Source organism: Macrotis lagotis, chromosome 8 (assembly GCF_037893015.1).
Source record: "Macrotis lagotis isolate mMagLag1 chromosome 8, bilby.v1.9.chrom.fasta, whole genome shotgun sequence".
Taxonomy (NCBI): Eukaryota; Metazoa; Chordata; class Mammalia; order Peramelemorphia; family Peramelidae; genus Macrotis; species Macrotis lagotis.
This window is the reverse complement of record NC_133665.1, coordinates 117,793,101-117,808,392: the sequence shown is the minus strand read 5'-3', so window position 1 is coordinate 117,808,392 and position 15,292 is coordinate 117,793,101.

Here is a 15,292-nt window from a genome sequence, read left to right as displayed (position 1 = left end):
TATGTGAGGCAGGGTTTATAGAGCTGCTTATCCCTATTTTATAATTGAGGAAACTGAGTCAAACAGAGGTTAAGTGACTTACCCATGGACACATAGGTAGGAAAAGTCTGAAAACCATATTTGAACACAATTATTTTTTATATAAATCTGGTGTTCTAGCAATCATCAAGAACTGAGTAAAAGAAGAGAAAATGAAGGAAATAATTGTATCATGATTTTTTTGATAAATTTAGACAAAGAAGATGACATACAGGATAATTGTTAGAGTAGATTGTTGGATCTAGTAATTATACATATATTTATTTTTATATAAAAACATAGCTAAGCTTTCATCAGATATATATGATGAAAGCTTAGCTATGTTTATAGACAACATAAAAAACTGTAGTAAGGAGAGATAAGAGATGAGAAAGAAGATAGACAATAGTAAGAATAAATTGTAGAATACCGAAGGGATTAGGCTTGAGGGAGCAAGTAAAGGAATAGTTCTTCACGAAGAAACAGGGTAGGTAGTTCAACAGATACTAGTAGAAAGTAACAAAGAGTGGGAAATGATGTCAAAAAAAAATTTGAGATTAACAGAAAAAGAGAGGAGATGACTCATGTTGAGTAATCTCTATTTTTTAGTAGAATAGGAAATAAGATCTTCAAGAGATGGGAAAAAGGGAGGGAGTGCTATGGGAGGATTGAGGAAGAAAGAGAGGGTCCTTTGGAGGTGTGTGGGATAGAAATCAACTGCGAATGATAACCATGATTTTTGTTTGAGGTTTTAAGAGCATGTGATCATTATGCTCCATAAATGAAAAGTATAGAGTTTCCATTAAGGATAATAATAACTTCTGTATTATTTTCATGAAATCAGGTCATATCTGAAGCATTTTCCTAATTTTAATTTTATTTTACTTTCTGGAATAAAACAAGTGTTTCTGTAACATACTATAACAAAAAGATAATTACACATGAAACTACAAATCTACTATGCACAATTTCATATTACTTTCAAATACACTATTGACTATTTTGATGACCACAGTTCATTTTTAACACAATTTACATTTATATAACACTTTATATTACATAATATTTTATGTATTTTTTCCATTTGATTCTCACTCTCATCCTAAAGGATAAATAGGAAATCAGGTTATCATCACTTCTTTTACAGATGTAGAATCTGAGGCTCAAAAAAGTAACTGATCTAACCAAGATTATAGAAATAGAGAGAGACCAGAGCCAGATCTTGTCTTCTGACAAATAGTATGCTGCTAAATGTTTAACAGTCATCCCTTAAGTGAGGGAAAAATCCTATGTGTGGCACATATTTAAGTTTAATAGCATTATGAACATATTTTCTATCACTTTTTATATTTAGTTAATTAAAACCAATAAATCAAACCTTAATTTGGAGTATTTATCAATTCTGAGATATAAATGGTAGCATGAATAATTTTACAATAGTCTCTCATGAGCTGGTTTGAGCTGACTGACTCAGTAAAACTAGTTAATACACTTTTCACTAATTCTTCATTAGTTTTCTTAAGATAAACAGGAACACAGAAGAGTGATTCTAGAAAGGAGTTAACTTTTTTGTGTTATAGCACCTTACATTTGTTTTTTGAATGTTTAAAATAAAATAATTTAAAAATAAAAATAATTGCATTGAAATAAAGTTATTGTTTACAGGGAAAATAAAAAATAGAATACAAAAAAGAAATAGTGGTCAAAATTTGTAAGATGAATTTTGTTTCTTAATGTTTATCTTAATAGTATTATTTTTCCAATTATATTTAAAGATAATTCTAAACTTTCAAATTTGTAAAATTTTTGAGTTCCAAATATTTCTCCATCCCTCCTAAATCCCCTCTCCAAGATAATAAGCAATCTGATATAGGTTACACATATACAATTATGTTAAATATATTTCCGTATTAGTCCTGGTGTGAAAGAAGAATCAAAATAAAAGGGAAAAATGAGAAAAACATTAATAGTTTTAAAAGTGTATACTTTGATTTGCATTCAAAACCATAGCTGTGGAAGGTATTTTCTATCTAAAGTCTCTTAGAACTGTCTTTGATCAATGCATTGCATAAAAATCAAATACACGAAATATTGTGTATCATAGTTTAACATCACGTAATGTTTCTATTACTGTAATAATATTCTCTTGGTTCTGCTCAGATCTTCCAGCATCAGCTTATGTGAAACGTTCCCATCATTTCTTACAGAACAGTATCCCATTATAGTCATATACCACAACTTATTCAGTCATTCTCCAATTAATAGACATCAGCTCAATTACCTTAATTTTGATAACATAAAAAGAGCTGCGGTACATATTTTTGAACAAGTGGGTCTTTTTTCCCATTTGTAATGATCCTTTTGGGAGACAGACCTGTAGTGTTATTGCTAAATCTAAGGGTATGCACAGTTTTATAGTCCTTTGAGCATGGTTCCAAATTTCTCTCCAGAATGTTTGGATCAGTTCACAACTGCACCAACAGTAAATCAATGTCTCAGTCCTCCCACTCCCTGTAACATTGATCATTTTCCTTTTCTGTCATTTTAGCTAATCTGATATATGAAGTGAAAGCTCAGAGTTGCTTAAATTTGCATTTATCTAAGCAATAGTGTAATTTATTCCTATAAGACTATAGATAGCTTGGATTCTTTTCATGTGGAAACTATCTGTTCATATCTTTTGAGCATGTTTCAGTTGGGAAAAGACTTGAATTCTCATAAATTTGATGCATTTCTTTATGTATTTGAGACACCAGGATTTTATCAGAAATACTGGTTGCAAAAATTTTTTCCTGGATTTCTGTTTCATTGTAATCTTGAATTTTGTTTGTGCAAAATTTTATTTTTAATTTAAACAATTCCATTTGTAATTCATAATGTTAATTATCTCTATTTAATGGTAAATTCTTCACCTATACATAAATCTGACAGATAAACTATTCATTGCTCTGCTAATTTGCTTGTCATCATCCTTTCTCTCTAAATTAAGCATTTTAACCTTATATGGTAAGAGATGTTGGTTTTTTTAATAGGTTCTGTTATACTATTTCTGAGCTTTCCCAGCAGTTTGTCAAATAGTGAATTTTTTTTTCAAGAAGTTGGAGTGTGCAAAAATCTTAAACAAAATAGTAGCAAAGCACTTACAGCAAGTTATCATTAGGATAATTCACTATGACCAAGCAGGATTTATTTCAGAAATGCAGGGTTGGTTCAAACCAACTGTCAGCATGACTGACTATATTAATAACAAACCTAACATAAATCAAATGATTATTTCAATAGGTGCTCAAAAAGCCTTTGACAAAATACAGGACTCATTCCTACTAGAAACACTAGAGAGGATAGAAATAAATGGATTATTGCTTGATAAGCAGTATCTATCTGAAACCCTCAATAAGCATTATATGCAATGAGGATTACCTAGTGGCATTCCCAATAAGATCAGGGGTGAAACAAGGATGGCCATTATCACCACTACTATTCAATAACGTATTAGAAATGTTAACTTCAGCAATAAGAGAAGAAAAAAGAAATTGAACGAATTAGAATGGGGAAGGAAGAAACAAAACTCTCACTCTTTGCAGAACACATGATGATGTACCTACAGAATCCCAAAATATCATCTAAAAAATGACTAAAAGCAATTAGCACTTTAGCAATAAAATAAACCCTTGTAAATTCTAAACATTTCTATATATGTCTAAGAAGATATACAACCAAAAGAGCTAGAAAAAGAAATCCCATTCAAAGTAACTTTAGACAATATAAAATACTTGGGAGTCTACCTGCCAAGGCAGACATAAAACCTTTTTGAAAACCATTACAAAACACTTCTCACACAAATAAAATCAGATTTAAATAACTGGGAAAATATCAACTGCTCATGGATAGGGTGAGCTAATATAATAAAAATGAAAATTCTACCTAAATTAAACTACTTATTTTGTGCCCTATCAATCAACATTCCAAAAAAGTTATTTTAATGAGCTAGAAAACAGATTAATTTTATTATCAATTTTTTGAGTTCTTTAAAATAGATTTTAAGTTTATTGGCATGGCACTGAAAACTAGATTAAATTAGAAAGAATTTTCAGTATTATTACCTTATTTCAGGATACCCACGAGTAACTGATATTTTTACAGTTGTTTAGATAGATTTTGTGTGTGTGTGAAAAGTGTTTTGAATTTATGCTCATTTCATTCCTGTGTATATCAAGGCAGATGAACTTCTAGATATTTAACTATCCACTGCTATGTTAAATGGAATTTCTCTTTCAATCTCTTGTTTTCAGACTTCGTTGGTAATATACAGAAATGTTGATGATTTATGGGGGCTCATTTTATATCCTTCAACTTTTCTAAAGTTGGTAACTATTTGAAGTTGTTTTGTTGTTGTTTTGTTATTGTTGATTCTCTAGGATTCTCTAAATATACCATCACATCATCTGCAGAGAGTGAGAGATTTTTTTCCCCCCATTAACCAATTCTAATTCCTTCAAGTTGTCATTTTTCGGGCAAGGCAGTGGGATTAAGTGACTTGCCCAAGGTCAAACAACTAGGTAATCATTTAGTGTCTGTGGCTGACTTTGAACTTAAGTCTTCCTGTCTTCAGGGCCAGTGTGTTACCTAGCTAACCCCCTTCAATTTATTTTTTCTTCTCTTATTACAAAAGTTAAGATTTCTAGTAGAATATTGAATAATGGTAGTAATATCAGACACCCTTGTATCATTCCTGATCTTATTAGAAATGTTTATTGTGGGGAGGCTAGGTGGTGCAGTGGATAGAGCACCGGCCCTGGAATCAGGAGTAACTGAGTTCAAATCCGGCCTCAGACACTTAATAATTACCTGGCTGTGTGGCCTTGGGCAAGCCACTTAACCCCATTTACCTTGCAAAAACCTAAAAAAAAAGCAAAAAAAAAAAGAGAAATGCTTATTGCTCATCTGAATCATATATAATGCTCTATAATATTATAGACTCTATTCCTATGCTATCTAGTATTTTAATATGAATGAGTGTAATATTTTGTTAAAGACTTTTTCAGTATTTATATAATTCCTGTTTTAAGATAGTTATTTATTATGGTCAATTATGCTGATTGATTTCCTAAAATTTAAGCATCACTACATTCCTGGGATAAACCTTAGCTGGTCATTGTGATTATCCTAATGGTAAATTGCTATAATCTCTTTACTAATATATATTTATATTTTTAAATTGTCCCTGATTAGTAGCAGATAGGAGGCACAGTGGATAGAAGAATGACCATGGAGACAGGAGGACCTGAGTTCAAATCTGACATCAAACATTTAATAATTATCTAGCTGTGTGTCTTTGGGTAAGTCACCTAACTCCATTGCCTAGCAAAAACCAAACTAACCCACCCCCTGAAATTGTCCCTGATTTTCACACTGATGGAATGAACAAATACATCATGGTTGATCATCACCCCATGTTGTTATTTTTTTTGTTTGTTTTTGTTTTTGATTTTGTTAGGCCACACAGCCAGGTAATTATTAAGAGTCTGAGGCTGGATTTGAACTCAGGTACTACAGGGTTGGTGCTCTATGTACTGCACCACCTAGCTGCCTCCACCATGCTGTTGTTTTTTTTTTTGTTTGTTTGTTTTGTTTTTTAGGTTTTTGCAAGGCAAATGGGGTTAAGTGGCTTGTCCAAGGCCACACAGCCAGGTAATTATTAAGTTTCTGAGACCGGATTTGAACCCAGGTACTCCTGACTCCAGGGCCAGTGCTTTATCTACTGTGCCACCTAGCTGCCCCACCCATTGCTGTTATTAATGTGTATAATGTTCTTCTTCTGTGCATCTCACTTAGCATTAATTCAAGTTTTACTTGACTTTTCTGAAATCCCATTTGTCTTGTTTTCTTAGAGAATGATGGTATTCCATTGCATTCATATATGCCAAATTTTGTTCAGTCATTTCCCCAGTTGATAGGCATCCCTTCGATTCCCAGTTATTTGCCACCACAAATAGAACTGCTATGAATATTTTTGTATAAGTGATGTTTATACCCTTTTTCATGATATCTTCATGGTATAGATCCAGTAATGATATTGCTGTATCATGGGATATACACATTTTTATTGTCCTTTGAGCACAATTCCAAAGTGCTCTCCAAAAGGTCAGATCAGTTCACAGCTCCACCAACAATGCATTAGTGTCTCAGATTTCCCACATTCCCTCCAACATTGACCATTTTCTTTTCTAGTCATAGCAGTCAATCTGATATGTGTGAAGTGGTACCTCAGAGATGTTTTAATGCCCAGTTCTCTAATCAATAATCATTCAGAGAAATTTTTCATGTGACTATAGATAGCTTTGATTGGGGATTTTTTATTTGTACTTTCTCTAACTTTTTTAGTTGCATGTCCAATTAAATTATCTCTTTATTTTATTCAAGTAAGCATTTAGAGATATAATATTTTCTTAAAAACTACTTTGGCTATATCCCTTAAGTTTTGATAATTTATCTCATTTTTGTCATTGTTTTGGATGAAAATATTAATTCTTTCTATGACTTGTTGTTTGATCCACTCTGTCTTTAAAATTGTTATTTATTTTCCAATTAGTTTTAGGTCTATCTCTATATGGCCCTTTATTGCACATGATTTTTATTGCAACAAAATCTGAAAAGGATGCATTCAATATTTCTGTCTTTCTACATTTGATTATGAGATTTTTATTCCCTTATACATGGTTAATTTTTGTATATATATTATGCACCACAGGGGAAAAAAAGGTATATTCTTTTCTATGTGCATTCAATTTTCTCCAGCAATCTATCATATCTAAGTTTTCTAACCTTCTGGTCACCTTCTTAACTTCTGTCTTGTTTATTTGACAGATTTATTTAATTCAGAAGAAGGGGGTTGAGGTTGCCACCAGTAATGTTTTGCTATGTCTTCCTATAACTCATTTGGCTTCTCCTCTAGGAATTTGGATGCTAAACCACTTGGTACACTACACATTTAGTATTGAAATGATTTGATTGTCTAAGGTATCTTTTAGGAGGATGTAGTTTCCTTCCTTATCCCTTTTAATGAGATCAGCTTTTGCAATTGCTTTGAGATAAGACTACAGCCCCTGCTTTGTTCATTCCTCTGAAGCATAATACATTCTGCTCCAGGCTTTTATCTTTACTCTGTATGTATCTCTCTGCTTCAAATGTGTTTTTCTATAAGCAGTATATTGTAGGGTTTTGGTTTTTAATCCTATCTGCTATCCATTTCCATTTTATGGGAGGGTTCATCTCATTTACATTCAAAGTTATAATTATTAACTTTTTATTACCTTCCATACTAACTCCCCTCCACTTCCATTTTCCCCCTCCTTTCACCTTATCCCTCCAGCCTAGTGTTTTGCTTTCAGATACCACCTCCCTCAATGGCTTCTCCACTTCCATCCATCAATCTCTCTTTTCTTTTCCCTTTCATTTTTCGCCTTCTTTCTTCCCTACTTTATATAAGTCCCTCCTTCCCTTCCCCTCTTTTCCCTCCTAATACTTGAAAGATAAGATAAATTTCTAAACTCAGCTGAGTGTGAATGTTAATCCTTCTTTGAGTAAAATAAATTTAGAGTAAAATTCAAGTGGTTCACACTCCCCATCCTTCTTTCCTTCTATTGTAACAGGTCCTTTGCACCTCCTCATGTGATGTAATTTAACCCATTCTACCTATGCCATCTTCCAGTCACTTTACTACCCCACCTTTTTATTATCCTATTTTTTTTAATCATTCCATCAAAGTCAAAGATACACCATAAATGTCCATTCAGCCCAGGTATATTTCCCCTCTAATAGAGTTGCAATTATCAACACTTATGAGAACCTTCCTCCTAGGTAGGGATGTAAACTTAGTAGTCTTTTTCTTTTCAACTGTTTATCTTTAATCTCTTGTTTGAAGATCAAATTTTCTGTTCAACTCTGTTTTTCTCATCTGGAAAATTTGAACGTGGCCTATTTTGTTAAATGTCCACTTTTTCCTCTGAAAGAGAAGGCTCAGTTTTTCTGGATAGTTCATTCTTGGTTGTAATCCAAACTCCCTTGCTCTCCCTATATTTCAGGTCCTTTGACATAATATTGTTGCAGTCAAGTGCTGTGTAATTTGGAATGTGGCTCCTTGTTATTTGAATTGTTTCTGTCTGATCACTTGCAGAATTTCTCCTTAATCTGATAATTCTGGAGTTTGGCTATGGTGTTCCTTGGTGAATTCATTTTGGGATCCCTTTCAGTATCAATGTTTTAATGATTGTTTTGTCCTCTAGTTCCAGGCTATCAGGGCAGTTCTCCTTCACTATATCCTGAAGAATGGAATCCAGGCTCTTTTTTTTAAATCAAGTCTTTCAAGTAGTCCTATGAGTCTTAAATTGTTTCTCTTGCATCGTTTTTCAGGTCAGTTGTTTTACCAATGGAGTATTTTACATTTTCTTCTATTTTTTAAAATTTATTTCAACCAAGAGAACACTGTCCACATTAACAGCAACATTTCTAGATAATCAACTGTGATGGACTCAACTCCTCTCTGCAGTTCTTTGATCAAAGACAATCCTGAGAGACTTGCTATAGAAAATGCCATCCAGATCTAGAAAAATAACTATGGATTCTGAATGCAGAGCTAAGCATCCTATGTTCCCTTTTTTAAAAACTTCCTTTGAATTTTCTCTTTCTTTCTCATTTGTTTTCCCTCTTATGTTTACTTCTTCCTTCACAACATGACTATTATGGAAATGTGTTAACCATGTCTGTACATGTTCAATCTATATCAGATTATTTGCTGCTGTGTGGAGGGGGGAAGAAGGGAGGGTAGTAGCAAAATTAGGAATTCAAAAGCTTGCAAAAAATGATGCTAAAAACTATATTTGCTTGCAAATTGGAAACTAAAATAAATTAAAATGAAATAAAAAAAGATGCTAGAATGTTTTGCTATTTCTTTCTCTAGCTCATCTTACAGATCAGGAAACTATGACAAACAAGACTAAATTATTTATCCAGGTTCACACAGCTAGTAAATATATGAAGCAAGATTTGACATATTCACGTTTCACAAATTCACATTTTCACATTTCACATATTCATATTTTAACATTTTTCATATACACATATACAAAATTTAATTTTTCTTCTTCTTACAACCTCAAATACCATTTCAGGAATTTTGTTCTTGAACTTCAATCAGAAATAACTCATCACAACATACAATATGAGAAACATGGAACTAAATGTGTTCTCAGCTAGAATCGAAGCCATCCTCATACCTGTACTGGAATCAGCCAAGCCTGCTGGATTTCAGGAGAATCAGATATACGGAAGGAAGGAACACATAGACTCTTTCAAGTATTTACACACTTATTTATGAGAGTGACCATGAGGGAGGGAATGTGATTGGGAGGGAGGGAAGGAAGGAGGAAAGGATAGTTAAAGGAAGAAGCCATATACCAGCTTTAATTCTCTGACAAAATAGTACGGATCCAGGTGTTCTGCAACAAACAGAAATGGAGAGGATAGAAGGATAGAATACAGAGCAAAAAAATAAAGAAATCATGAAAACATCATGAGATAGTTGAGATAGCTAAGAATATAGAAAGGAAGGAGAATAATCAATATTTACTCTCCAAACTCTCTTTGTTTCTATGCTAAATTATTAAAATCTCTACTCCTCACTTTTTAAACACATCAACTAGGTTATAAGAATTCTTTCTACCCTGAGATGGTTCTATTTTGTGATCCTTTCTACTCACTGGTCAATCTTGACCCAGAAACACCATTAGTAGACCATCCTTGTCTACTTCTGACTCTGCCGCTGCTTCTCTTGACTCTTTCACTTCCTAGCCAGCCTTGCATTTGTATTCTTTATGTTTAACACAGTTTTCTTTCTTTCTTTCTTTCTTTCTTTCTTTCTTTCTTCTTTCTTTCTTTCTTTCTTTCTTTCTTCTTTCTTTCTTCTTCTTCCTTCCTTCCTTCCTTCCTTCCTTCCTTCCTTCCTTCCTTCCTTCCTTCCTTCCTTCCTTCCTTCCTTCCTTTCTTTCTTTCTTTCTTTCTTTCTTTCTCACATAAACCAAAAGATTAGTGGAAAGTCCTCTAAATATACTAGGCCTAGAAGTAATTCAGGCACAGAACAGATAAAACACTGATTATTGGAAAAGATCATTTAGAATAGAAATCAAAATACCTATAAAATAGATAAATATAGATAGATATAAAGAGAAAGATATACACATAAATGTGTACACACATATATATTATATAGTATATGTGAATTTTTAGACATAGATATATAAATTTACATATACTTATTATATATATTTTTTTTAATATTTCAGGACTTTCATTAATTTACTTATTTTCAATGAACCTCAGTATACTCATTAATATTTGTTATACTAAGCTTATACTATCTTTATTATAATAATATTATGAAGATCAAAATAAATAATGTATAGAAAGACAGACTGATAAGTATTACATAGTAGCTAGATGAAAAGCAAAAATGGAGAAATAGTTGAAAAGTTTAAATATAAGGTACATATACACTGAAATTATAGAATATAAAGTATATTCTATTGTTATCATTATTGTTATAAAAATTGTTGCATATTGCAATGAATAAAATAGGAAAATATTTGTTTTTGTATACTTTACTGGCTTAGAGATTTAGAAAATAGTCTAGCCATTGAGATTATCAGAAGATTTATAAAAACAACATATTTTTGATTATTTTATTCTTGCTTTCATTCTTAGTTGTCTCTAGATATAATGTGAATGTAAGAAAGGGAGAAAAGATACCACTGAGGAAATATTTGTTGAAAAAAAGAAATAGGTTACTCATGAATGAATAATGAACTAGAAGGATAGACTGAATAAAACACTATTATTCAGAGAATGCTGATAAATAGTACTAGGGGAGGGGCAGTTAGGTGGCACAGTGGATAGAGCATGGCCTTGGAGTCAGGAGTACCTGGGTTCAAATCCGGCCTCAGACACCTTAATAATTACCTAGACATTTGGCCTTGGGCAAGCCACTTAACCCCATTGCCTTGAAAAATCTAAAAAAAAATAGTACTAGGGGAAATTTTCCAGCACATTTAATATATTCTCTTTGGAGGAGTTATGTGAAAACATGGATTTTAATTGCATGGGGTGAAATGTAGATGGTTTTCTACTGCTCTTTTTGAGTGGCTCTATATATTGTTAAGATGGTAGACTCAATGATGTACAAAAAGATTGGACTTTATTGTCAGCTGGCATTGATGTACAGAAGTATAAGAAGGTCCAGACAGTTAGATTACTAATTTCCACACCTCCACCAGTTCAACACACTTACCCAAGTATCACCCACCTCACGCTCCAAAACCTCTCCAAAACCCTACCAGTCTTAATAAATGATAGTACTACTATTTCATTTCCTAGAAAAGTTAGTGTAAAGGAACCATGAAGAGAAGTACTATTACCATTTGTTAGATGTGCTACAAGCTTTAAGGAAGATGACAGATGATATCCAGAAGTTGATACAAAGTAAGGAATACTGGAGATCAATCCACCACTCCCAAAAATCTAAGTCAAATCTGAAAATCAAACATTAGAAGTGATAGTAGATTAAGAAAATAAATAATAGCTAGTCCTCTGGCTGCCCACTGGTCATTTTTAGGGTGTGAAGGATCGCCTCAAAGGAAGCTGTCTTCAAAGGGGAAGGAAAAAAAAATGATTCATTAAATTAAGCAGTTAGGTATGATAAATTCCAAAGCTAATGTGATGCTTTCCAAAAGGTTATTGTTTCAGTCAGATTGGTCTGGAATTGATTTTGCTGGTGCTCTTTTGCTTCTGCTTGTTTATTTTCCAATGGAAGCCTTTTGGCGGCTTTTCAGAGAGGCACAAACTGAGACCCATTTCAGTGCTCATTTGCAGACAATTTGGTCTGGGTCTCTCAAAGGTGCAGGAGGTTATCCATGACTGTGGAAACTGTTTTCAGTAGAGTAATGCCTCTTCTAATGAGATTCCACCCAATTTGACTGAAGAAAATACTTTTAAAATAGCATGCACTGTTTGCTCTCATGAATTTCAATAATAACAAAGCTTCAGGAAAAAATTTTTTAAGAAATGAAATTAGGCTAGTGCTCATTAGAAAAAGGGGGAAACTGGTACTTGGAGTATCTATCGTTGAAGAAGAGCATATAGCCAACTTTAGAAAGAAATATATATTCCTTTGCAATATATTTGTTTACTAGTTAATAATCTTTTCACATCCAAATCACCTCCATGAAGATTCTCTAAAAAAAAAAAAGCTCATTCTACAATTGTATTGGCTCAGTGACATTAAATTCGAATGCTGTTTTTTTTTCAGTTCACAAAATCAGTGCAAAACCATCATATGGAGAAACTGTTAGGAAAGTCCATATAATAATGTCTCCTGCTAGGAACCCAGGCAACTGACTCATCCTTTGCCTCTGCCTTGATGAAATGAAATAGAGATCTGCTAGCAGCAGGTAAAATAAGGAACAATAAAACCCTGAAGTCCTGAGCTTTGAAGTTTGCTTCTTCAGATTTCTAGACAAAAGAGAAGATTTTTGCAATTCATTTTGATTGCCTTTCAATAAGTAAATGAATCACCATATGAGCTATGTGCAACCTCTCTCCAAAACCTGTTGAATCCATTGCAAAGACAATTACTGACAAGTCCACTTCAAATGAATTTAATCCCCTTCATATTCTGGGAGAAATTCTCTGACCCCCCCATTATGGTATCAAAAGAAAAAAATAAGTTTCTTATTAGACTATATTTTTTCTTTTATCTAACAGATCCAGAGGCAACTGCAGATTTACATATGATCATTAATTGCTTTAATGTGTAGCTTGATAAATGATTTTCATTTACCCTCAGTGATTTTTCAGAACCATCTCCAACTTCTGCCATTACTGTTCAGACATAAAAAAAATCTGACTTTGTTCAAAAATATCTAAAGCTATCTCTTTTATGTTATGTTTAAAGTAAAGGGTATATATTTCTTTGTTTGGATTAATCCATTTAAATAAAGATATTATATCCAAACCAACTTTATAGAAAATTGTGAGCTCTTCAAAATACATTGGCACTGGGGTTGATAACCCCAGTTGGATTAAAATAGATTTGCTTTTTTCAGTAAGGAGGCTAATAGATTAAGATCTGCAAGAAAATATAAAGATCAAGGAGTCTTTATTTTATAATGGAGGAAAGTAAAACCCAAAGACTAAGTGACATGTTCATGCTCAGACAGATAGTAAAGAGCAGAAGAATAATCTGAACTGTGACATCAGTTCCAACTTCTTTCTACTGTGCATACTGCCTCAGGAAATCTGTACAGATCATAACCCCTCTACCAAATTGCAGCCTTTATTTAATTATCTAAAACTTCTTTCTGAAATAAAAAGACCATTCTTTTAACAACATTTTCTAGTGATGACTCTTAGTCATGGACTATCACAGACTTGAAAGAATTAAATTGAAGATCACCAAAAGGTCAATGGTGATGTTAGTAGATGATGCTATACTGCACAGGAGGAATGATATAAAAAATGTCATTAGAGAGCTGAGAAACTATTGGGGAAAAATGTTTTGGATAGCGGTATTTCAGCTAAGTTGGGATGGTTATATATCCAAGCCTAGCTTTCCAGAGGAACACCTATTGGATTTTTTGAGTTGTCCAAAGAGAGATTTTAATAATTTTGAATTTTGCAATCCCCCCCATTCTTGTTCCCCCCCCCCCCATAGAAGGCAGTCTGTTAGTCTTTACATTGTTTCCATGGTGTACGCTGATCTCAGTTGAATGTGATGAGAGAGAAATCATATCCTTAAGAAAGAAAAGTAACGTATAAGAGATAGCAAAATTGCATAATAAGACAGGGTTTTTTTTCCCTAAATTGGGCCTTTGTTCAAACTCCACAATTCTTTGTCTGGATACAGATGGTATTCTCCATTGCAGATGGTCCAGAATTGTCCCTGGTTGCTGCAAGTCCATCAAGGTTGATCATCACCCCCATATTGCTGATAGAGTGTACAATGTTTTTCTGGTCCTGCTAATCTCACTCAGCATCAGTTCATGCAAATCCTTCCAGGATTCCCTTAATTAAAATCCCTCCTGGTTTGTAAAAGAATGATAGTGCTCCATGACATACATATATGACAGTTTGTTAAAGCGTTCCCAAATTGAAGGGCATTCATTGAATTTCCAATTTTTTGCCACCACAAAGAGGGCTGCTATGAATATTTTTGTACAAGTGATGTTTTTACCCTTTTTCCTCATCTCTTCAGACCCAGTAGTGGTATAGCTGGATGAAAGACTATGCACATTTTTGTTGCTCTTTGGGCATAATTTCAAATTGCTCTCCAGAAAGTTTGGATGAGTTCATAGCTCCACCAACAATGCATTAGTGTCCCCAATTTCCCACATCCCTTCCAGCATTGATCATTGTTCTTTCTGGTCATATTGGCCAGTCTGAGAAGTGTGAGGTGATATCCCAGAGATGCTTTAATTTGCATTTCTCTAATAAGTAATGATTTAGAGAATTTTTTTGCAAGGCACTGGGAGTTAAGTGGCTTGCCTAACGCCACAGCTAGGTAATTATTGAGTGTCTGAGGCTGAATTTGAACTCAGGTCCTGTCTCTAGGGCCAGTGCTCTATCCACTAAGCCACCTAGCCTCCCCAAGAGCAATTTTTCATATGACTATGGATCATTTCGATTTCCTCAGCAGTAAAATGTCTTTGCATATCCTTTGACCATTTGTCAATTGGGGAATGGCTTATTTTTATGAAAATTTGACATAGTTCTCTGTATATTTTAGAAATGATTCCTTTATCAGTCAGTAATACTAGTTGTGAAAAATTATTTCCCAGTTTACTATATTTCTTTTGATTTTGGTTACAGTAGTTTTGTCTGTGCAAAAGCTTTTTAATGATGTTGTCCATCTCTTACTTAGTCATAAACTGCTTCACTTCCCATAGATCTGACAAGTAAACTATTCCTTGATCTTCTACTTTGCTTATAATATTGTTTTAAGTCTACATCCTATATCCATTTTTATCTTATGTTGCTATAGTGTGTGAGGTGTTGGTCTAATGCAAATTTCTTCCATACTAACTTCCAACTTTCCCAACAGCTTTTATTAAACTGAGAGTTTTAATCCCAACAGCAGGACTCTTTGGGTTTATCAAACAGCAGATTACTATAATCATTTCCTGCTATTGCACCTAGCTATGGTACCACTGATCCACCACTCTATTTC